This window comes from Babylonia areolata, unplaced genomic scaffold (assembly GCF_041734735.1).
Source record: "Babylonia areolata isolate BAREFJ2019XMU unplaced genomic scaffold, ASM4173473v1 tig00007035, whole genome shotgun sequence".
NCBI classification, from domain to species: Eukaryota; Metazoa; Mollusca; class Gastropoda; order Neogastropoda; family Buccinidae; genus Babylonia; species Babylonia areolata.
The window spans coordinates 10001-19323 of NW_027468434.1; the positions used below are offsets into that span (position 1 = coordinate 10001).

At 50.3% G+C, this 9323-nt stretch overlaps 2 non-coding genes across 2 annotated transcripts; both read left to right on the plus strand.

The window, feature by feature from the left end:
* The first annotated feature begins 3295 nt into the window (after window positions 1–3295).
* LOC143278798 (small subunit ribosomal RNA) lies at window positions 3296–5118 on the plus strand. The gene has a single exon (XR_013054395.1). It is a non-coding gene; the product is annotated as a small subunit ribosomal RNA (ribosomal RNA).
* A 440-nt stretch (window positions 5119–5558) lies between these two features.
* LOC143278803 (5.8S ribosomal RNA) lies at window positions 5559–5713 on the plus strand. Its single transcript, XR_013054400.1, has one exon. It is a non-coding gene; the product is annotated as a 5.8S ribosomal RNA (ribosomal RNA).
* Window positions 5714–9323: the final 3610 nt, after the last annotated feature.

The window sequence follows — 9323 nt, forward strand, 5'->3', positions numbered from 1 at the left end:
CTTTCTGGGCCCTCAAAAAAAGGCCTACTCCTCAACGCCTGCTCCCGTCCATGCCGAACCGCGTTTTCTATCAACTTTGGCATGCTCGGAGAGAGAAAAAAGGAAAAAAAGAAAAAAAAGGTCCAGTAAAGGTTGTGGATAAAAGTAACCGGCTTTGGAGAATTGCCTGAATCCTTCCGGCGCTGTGAAAAAAAAAGACCAAAAAAAAGACCTGGTCGTCAACGCCTGCTCCTGTCCATGCCAAACGGCGTTTTCCTCTCAACTTTGGCATGCTCGCTGAGGAAAAGGCAGGTAAAGGTTGTGGATAAAAAGTAAACGCGCTGTGGAGAATTGCCCAAATCGTTCAGGCGCCGTGAAAAAAAGAAAGACGTAGTCGTCAACGTCTGGTCCCGTCAATGGCGAAGGGCGTTTTCTCTCAACTTTGGCATGCTCGCTGAGGAAAAGGCAGGTAAAGGTTGTGGATAAAAGTCCGAAGAACCTCGCTACAATTGCCAAAATCTTTCCGCTGCCATTCAAAAATGGACTACTCCTCCACACCTCCTCCCGTCCATGCCAAACGGCGTTTTCTCTCAACTTTGGCATGCTCGGAGAGAAAAAAAGGCAGGTAAAGGTTGTGGATAAAAAAGTAAAAAATTGCCAAAATACTTTCTGGGCCCTCAAAAAAAGGCCTACTCCTCAACGCCTGCTCCCGTCCATGCCGAACCGCGTTTTCTATCAACTTTGGCATGCTCGGAGAGAGAAAAAAGGAAAAAAAGAAAAAAAAGGTCCAGTAAAGGTTGTGGATAAAAGTAACCGGCTTTGGAGAATTGCCTGAATCCTTCCGGCGCTGTGAAAAAAAAAGACCAAAAAAAAGACCTGGTCGTCAACGCCTGCTCCTGTCCATGCCAAACGGCGTTTTCCTCTCAACTTTGGCATGCTCGCTGAGGAAAAGGCAGGTAAAGGTTGTGGATAAAAAGTAAACGCGCTGTGGAGAATTGCCCAAATCGTTCAGGCGCCGTGAAAAAAAGAAAGACGTAGTCGTCAACGTCTGGTCCCGTCAATGGCGAAGGGCGTTTTCTCTCAACTTTGGCATGCTCGCTGAGGAAAAGGCAGGTAAAGGTTGTGGATAAAAGTCCGAAGAACCTCGCTACAATTGCCAAAATCTTTCCGCTGCCATTCAAAAATGGACTACTCCTCCACACCTCCTCCCGTCCATGCCAAACGGCGTTTTCTCTCAACTTTGGCATGCTCGGAGAGAAAAAAAGGCAGGTAAAGGTTGTGGATAAAAAAGTAAAAAATTGCCAAAATACTTTCTGGGCCCTCAAAAAAAGGCCTACTCCTCAACGCCTGCTCCCGTCCATGCCGAACCGCGTTTTCTATCAACTTTGGCATGCTCGGAGAGAGAAAAAAGGAAAAAAAGAAAAAAAAGGTCCAGTAAAGGTTGTGGATAAAAGTAACCGGCTTTGGAGAATTGCCTGAATCCTTCCGGCGCTGTGAAAAAAAAAGACCAAAAAAAAGACCTGGTCGTCAACGCCTGCTCCTGTCCATGCCAAACGGCGTTTTCCTCTCAACTTTGGCATGCTCGCTGAGGAAAAGGCAGGTAAAGGTTGTGGATAAAAAGTAAACGCGCTGTGGAGAATTGCCCAAATCGTTCAGGCGCCGTGAAAAAAAGAAAGACGTAGTCGTCAACGTCTGGTCCCGTCAATGGCGAAGGGCGTTTTCTCTCAACTTTGGCATGCTCGCTGAGGAAAAGGCAGGTAAAGGTTGTGGATAAAAGTCCGAAGAACCTCGCTACAATTGCCAAAATCTTTCCGCTGCCATTCAAAAATGGACTACTCCTCCACACCTCCTCCCGTCCATGCCAAACGGCGTTTTCTCTCAACTTTGGCATGCTCGGAGAGAAAAAAAGGCAGGTAAAGGTTGTGGATAAAAAAGTAAAAAATTGCCAAAATACTTTCTGGGCCCTCAAAAAAAGGCCTACTCCTCAACGCCTGCTCCCGTCCATGCCGAACCGCGTTTTCTATCAACTTTGGCATGCTCGGAGAGAGAAAAAAGGAAAAAAAGAAAAAAAAGGTCCAGTAAAGGTTGTGGATAAAAGTAACCGGCTTTGGAGAATTGCCTGAATCCTTCCGGCGCTGTGAAAAAAAAAGACCAAAAAAAAGACCTGGTCGTCAACGCCTGCTCCTGTCCATGCCAAACGGCGTTTTCCTCTCAACTTTGGCATGCTCGCTGAGGAAAAGGCAGGTAAAGGTTGTGGATAAAAGTAAGAACCTCGCTACAATTGCCAAAATCTTTCCGCTGCCATTCAAAAAATGGACTACTCCTCCACACCTCCTCCCGTCCATGCCAAACGGCGTTTTCTCTCAACTTTGGCATGCTCGGAGAGAAAAAAAGGCAGGTAAAGGTTGTGGATAAAACTCCAAAACCTCGCTACAATTGCCAAAATACTTTCTGGGCCCTCAAAAAAAGGCCTACTCCTCAACGCCTGGTCCCCAGGCACGTGCTGGGGGGCCTCAACTCAGGCTCTGCCCAATGTGGATCAAGGTCCACCTTCGCAGCGCCTTATGCGACACCCTGGTTGTGGGGGACGCGGCGTGGCGTGGCGGATCGCTCCGGTCGGCGCACAGCCGGCAACGGTCGACCCGTCCGCCTGGCTTTACTGCCCCCGCGCTTCTGTCTTTTGCACTGGCAAGCTAGCGACCGCTCGGCGTGCGAGGCCCGAGTCGGGGGACGGGAGTCTCGGGAGCCCACCAGCTCCCCGCAGGCTACCCGCCCGGCTGCCGAGCTTCCCGCCTGCGCGTCCAAGTGTGAACGCGCACGGCCGCCTCGCCGGGCTTCCTTTGCCGGGGCTCGGCTTGTCGGCCGGCGTCTCACGGTCCGTAGAAGGTTCGGTGCGTTCGCTGACGACGGGTCGAGAGAAGCGTTTTCTCTCCTCCCTCACTGACGGTCGTTGGTGCTCCCCAGCCCCTTCGGCGTCCCAAAGCGTAACGCCTGCTTCATCTCGTCAAGGGCGCGCCCGTCTCTAACCGGGCGTCGTCCGGCACGTGGAAACGGGCGGGAGACGGTGTCGAGGAGGAAGAAAGGGTGGGGTCCGGTCCGGTCCGGTCTGGTCTCCTCCTCCTTCTTCTTCTTGGCGCGCCTCCCGCCGAGACCGATGGATTCGTTGCACTCTCAGGCCCTGAATCTGTTGTCCGGTGGTTTCAGTTGATAGTGCTGCCGCGGACCGCCCACGGAAAGAGCTCAGCCCTCGTTTCTGTGAGCAGCGGTCCCAACTGGCGCTGCAACCGTCTCCGGGGGCACGCAGAATACGGGTTGCATTCTGGTTGATCCTGCCAGTAGTCATATGCTTGTCTCAAAGATTAAGCCATGCATGTCTAAGTTCACACCCTCGTACGGTGAAACCGCGAATGGCTCATTAAATCAGTCGAGGTTCCTTAGATGATCCAAATTTACTTGGATAACTGTGGTAATTCTAGAGCTAATACATGCCGACCAGCTCCGACCCCTCGGGGAAAGAGCGCTTTTATTAGTTCAAAGCCAGTCGGGTTCTGCCCGTCCTTTGGTGACTCTGGATAACTTTGTGCCGATCGCATGGCCTCGAGCCGGCGACGCATCTTTCAAATGTCTGCCCTATCAAATGACGATGGTACGTGATCTGCCTACCATGTTAGCAACGGGTAGCGGGGAATCAGGGTTCGATTCCGGAGAGGGAGCATGAGAAACGGCTACCACATCCAAGGAAGGCAGCAGGCGCGCAACTTACCCACTCCTGGCACGGGGAGGTAGTGACGAAAATAACAATACGGAACTCTTTTGAGGCTCCGTAATTGGAATGAGTACACTTTAAACCCTTTAACGAGGATCTATTGGAGGGCAAGTCTGGTGCCAGCAGCCGCGGTAATTCCAGCTCCAATAGCGTATACTAAAGTTGTTGCGATTAAAAAGCTCGTAGTTGGATCTCAGGCATGGGCGCACGGTCCGCCTCGCGGCGGTCACTGTGTGTTTTGTTTCCCATCCTACGCTTCCCGGTTGTTCAGCCCATGGTGCTCTTCATTGAGCGTTTTGGGTGGCCGGAACGTTTACTTTGAAGAAATTAGAGTGTTCAAAGCAGGCACGTTGCCTGAATAATGGTGCATGGAATAATGGAATAGGACCTCGGTTCTATTTTGCTGGTTTTCGGAACACGAGGTAATGATTAAGAGGGACAGACGGGGGCATCCGTATTGCGGTGTTAGAGGTGAAATTCTTGATCATCGCAAGACGAACAACTGCGAAAGCATTTGCCAAGCATGTTTTCATTAGTCAAGAACGAAAGTCAGAGGTTCGAAGACGATCAGATACCGTCGTAGTTCTGACCATAAACGATGCCAACTAGCGATTCGCTGGTGTTGCTTCATCGACTCTGCGGGCAGCTTCCGGGAAACCAAAGTTTTCGGGTTCCGGGGGAAGTATGGTTGCAAAGCTGAAACTTAAAGGAATTGACGGAAGGGCACCACCAGGAGTGGAGCCTGCGGCTTAATTTGACTCAACACGGGAAAACTCACCCGGTCCGGACACTGTAAGGATTGACAGATTGATAGCTCTTTCTTGATTCAGTGGGTGGTGGTGCATGGCCGTTCTTAGTTGGTGGAGCGATTTGTCTGGTTAATTCCGATAACGAACGAGACTCTAGCCTACTAAATAGTTCGCCGATCCTTCACGCGTCGGCGCTAACTTCTTAGAGGGACAAGTGGCGTTTAGCCACACGAGATGAGCAATAACAGGTCTGTGATGCCCTTAGATGTCCGGGGCCGCACGCGCGCTACACTGAAGGAATCAGCGTGGCTTTCTCCCTGGCCCGAAAGGGTTGGGAAACCGTTGAATCTCCTTCGTGATAGGGATTGGGGCTTGAAATTGTTCCCATGAACGAGGAATTCCAGTATGCGCGAGTCATAAGCTCGCGTTGATTACGTCCCTGCCCTTTGTACACACCGCCCGTCGCTACTACCGATTGAACGGTTTAGTGAGGGCCTCGGATTGGTCTCGGCCCGCCCTTCACCGGGCGGCGCCGACGGTCGAGAAGACGCTCGAACTTGATCGTTTAGAGGAAGTAAAAGTCGTAACAAGGTTTCCGTAGGTGAACCTGCGGAAGGATCATTAACGGATCACGCGTTGCCTTGCCATGAGGAAGAACCGCAAAAAAAAAATAAGGGGAGGAACGTCCTCGTGTTTTAAGGCGGCCGAGTGGAGGCGGTGGTTTGCGACCGGCCCGCCTCCCCGAAAAGTGTGACTTTGGGGTACCTGTCCTGTCCGGGGTGCCGGGGCTGTCTCCTCTTTTTTCCAAGGAGCCGCCCGTCGGCCTTCTCGGCAGGGGGAAGCCGTTGGGTGCTGTACCAACCCGGTGGTAGCTCTCGCTCGTCCGGCTGGCGCCCTTCTGCTGGCGAAGGTTCAAAGAGCCCCCCCACCGGCTCTTCCGGGGGGGCCGCCCCCCCTGGCTCTTTTCTTGTTACCTTCCCATCGATGAACTAGATTTAAACCGTGATAGCAGTCCGCCGCGAAAGCCTCTTGCGGGACGGGAAACGAAACGAAACGAAGAGAACAACTTTAGGCGGTGGATCACTCGGCTCGTGCGTCGATGAAGAACGCAGCCAGCTGCGTGAACTAATGTGAATTGCAGGACACAGTGAACAATCGACACTTTGAACGCATATGGCGGCAAAGGGTCCGTCCTTTGGCCACGCCCGTCTGAGGGTCGGCGAAGTTCTACCCATCGCCGGAGGCTCTTTCCGGTGCCCTGAGCTCTCGAAGCGGCAAGCTCCGTGGCTCCAAGTGCAGACCCGGTCCTCCGCGGACCGACTTCCTTTCGCTCCGACTCAGACGGCGCATCTTTCCTGCGCTGAAGGACATGGCTCGGATAGCTTTCTAAGCCAGCATGCCTTCTTGCCCGCCTCCGCCAGCCGCCTCGCCTCGACTCTCCGCCGAGGGAGAAGTGGTTTTTCGGAGGGCAAGACGGGGGTGTGGTGTGCGTGAATTTAAAAAAAATTTTTATTTTAATTTCCCCCCCCCCCTGAAATGCTGTGATAAAAGCATGCCCGTAAACTTGTAAGGGAGGGCTGTGGATGATGTTGGAAGAAAAGTTAAGGTTGTGGATAAAAACGATTTGAGGTGGATTCTGTCTGGGCGAGAAGGTAGGTAGGCAGCAGGCAGCAGCAGGCAGGCAAGGCAAAGGCGTTTTCTGTCAACTGCAGAAAGGAAGAAAAAAGGAAAGGAAAGAAAAGGTAAAGGCTGTGATAACAAGTACAGCTTCTGATTTAAAAACTGCACCCACAACTCACTGACTGACTACGAGTTATTAATAAAACACACACAGACACGACAAACTTCAGTACACTACCACATTCATAAATTTTCATTTGTTTCCTTTTATTGTATTCATATGTCCCGTCAATGGCGAAGGGCGTTTTCTCTCAACTTTGCATGCTCGCTGAGGAAAAGGCAGGTAAAGGTTGTGGATAAAAAGTAAACGCGCTGTGGAGAATTGCCCAAATCGTTCAGGCGCCGTGAAAAAAAAGAAAGACGTAGTCGTCAACGTCTGGTCCCGTCAATGGCGAAGGGCGTTTTCTCTCAACTTTGGCATGCTCGCTGAGGAAAAGGCAGGTAAAGGTTGTGGATAAAAGTCCGAAGAACCTCGCTACAATTGCCAAAATCTTTCCGCTGCCATTCAAAAATGGACTACTCCTCCACACCTCCTCCCGTCCATGCCAAACGGCGTTTTCTCTCAACTTTGGCATGCTCGGAGAGAAAAAAAGGCAGGTAAAGGTTGTGGATAAAAAAGTAAAAAATTGCCAAAATACTTTCTGGGCCCTCAAAAAAGGCCTACTCCTCAACGCCTGCTCCCGTCCATGCCGAACCGCGTTTTCTATCAACTTTGGCATGCTCGGAGAGAAAAAAAGGAAAAAAAGAAAAAAAAGGTCCAGTAAAGGTTGTGGATAAAAGTAACCGGCTTTGGAGAATTGCCTGAATCCTTCCGGCGCTGTGAAAAAAAAAGACCAAAAAAAAGACCTGGTCGTCAACGCCTGCTCCTGTCCATGCCAAACGGCGTTTTCCTCTCAACTTTGGCATGCTCGCTGAGGAAAAGGCAGGTAAAGGTTGTGGATAAAAAGTAAACGCGCTGTGGAGAATTGCCCAAATCGTTCAGGCGCCGTGAAAAAAAGAAAGACGTAGTCGTCAACGTCTGGTCCCGTCAATGGCGAAGGGCGTTTTTCTCTCAACTTTGGCATGCTCGCTGAGGAAAAGGCAGGTAAAGGTTGTGGATAAAAGTCCGAAGAACCTCGCTACAATTGCCAAAATCTTTCCGCTGCCATTCAAAAATGGACTACTCCTCCACACCTCCTCCCGTCCATGCCAAACGGCGTTTTCTCTCAACTTTGGCATGCTCGGAGAGAAAAAAAGGCAGGTAAAGGTTGTGGATAAAAAAGTAAAAAATTGCCAAAATACTTTCTGGCCCTCAAAAAAAGGCCTACTCCTCAACGCCTGCTCCCGTCCATGCCGAACCGCGTTTTCTATCAACTTTGGCATGCTCGGAGAGAGAAAAAAGGAAAAAAAGAAAAAAAAGGTCCAGTAAAGGTTGTGGATAAAAGTAACCGGCTTTGGAGAATTGCCTGAATCCTTCCGGCGCTGTGAAAAAAAAAGACCAAAAAAAAGACCTGGTCGTCAACGCCTGCTCCTGTCCATGCCAAACGGCGTTTTCCTCTCAACTTTGGCATGCTCGCTGAGGAAAAGGCAGGTAAAGGTTGTGGATAAAAAGTAAACGCGCTGTGGAGAATTGCCCAAATCGTTCAGGCGCCGTGAAAAAAAGAAAGACGTAGTCGTCAACGTCTGGTCCCGTCAATGGCGAAGGGCGTTTTCTCTCAACTTTGGCATGCTCGCTGAGGAAAAGGCAGGTAAAGGTTGTGGATAAAAGTCCGAAGAACCTCGCTACAATTGCCAAAATCTTTCCGCTGCCATTCAAAAATGGACTACTCCTCCACACCTCCTCCCGTCCATGCCAAACGGCGTTTTCTCTCAACTTTGGCATGCTCGGAGAGAAAAAAAGGCAGGTAAAGGTTGTGGATAAAAAAGTAAAAAATTGCCAAAATACTTTCTGGGCCCTCAAAAAAAGGCCTACTCCTCAACGCCTGCTCCCGTCCATGCCGAACCGCGTTTTCTATCAACTTTGGCATGCTCGGAGAGAGAAAAAAGGAAAAAAAGAAAAAAAGGTCCAGTAAAGGTTGTGGATAAAAGTAACCGGCTTTGGAGAATTGCCTGAATCCTTCCGGCGCTGTGAAAAAAAAAGACCAAAAAAAAGACCTGGTCGTCAACGCCTGCTCCTGTCCATGCCAAACGGCGTTTTCCTCTCAACTTTGGCATGCTCGCTGAGGAAAAGGCAGGTAAAGGTTGTGGATAAAAAGTAAACGCGCTGTGGAGAATTGCCCAAATCGTTCAGGCGCCGTGAAAAAAAGAAAGACGTAGTCGTCAACGTCTGGTCCCGTCAATGGCGAAGGGCGTTTTCTCTCAACTTTGGCATGCTCGCTGAGGAAAAGGCAGGTAAAGGTTGTGGATAAAAGTCCGAAGAACCTCGCTACAATTGCCAAAATCTTTCCGCTGCCATTCAAAAATGGACTACTCCTCCACACCTCCTCCCGTCCATGCCAAACGGCGTTTTCTCTCAACTTTGGCATGCTCGGAGAGAAAAAAAGGCAGGTAAAGGTTGTGGATAAAAAAGTAAAAAATTGCCAAAATACTTTCTGGGCCCTCAAAAAAAGGCCTACTCCTCAACGCCTGCTCCCGTCCATGCCGAACCGCGTTTTCTATCAACTTTGGCATGCTCGGAGAGAGAAAAAAGGAAAAAAAGAAAAAAAAGGTCCAGTAAAGGTTGTGGATAAAAGTAACCGGCTTTGGAGAATTGCCTGAATCCTTCCGGCGCTGTGAAAAAAAAGACCAAAAAAAAGACCTGGTCGTCAACGCCTGCTCCTGTCCATGCCAAACGGCGTTTTCCTCTCAACTTTGGCATGCTCGCTGAGGAAAAGGCAGGTAAAGGTTGTGGATAAAAAGTAAACGCGCTGTGGAGAATTGCCCAAATCGTTCAGGCGCCGTGAAAAAAAGAAAGACGTAGTCGTCAACGTCTGGTCCCGTCAATGGCGAAGGGCGTTTTCTCTCAACTTTGGCATGCTCGCTGAGGAAAAGGCAGGTAAAGGTTGTGGATAAAACTCCAAAACCTCGCTACAATTGCCAAAATACTTTCTGGCCCTCAAAAAAAGGCCTACTCCTCAACGCCTGGTCCCCAGGCACGTGCTGGGGGGCCTCAACTCAGGCTCTGCCCAATG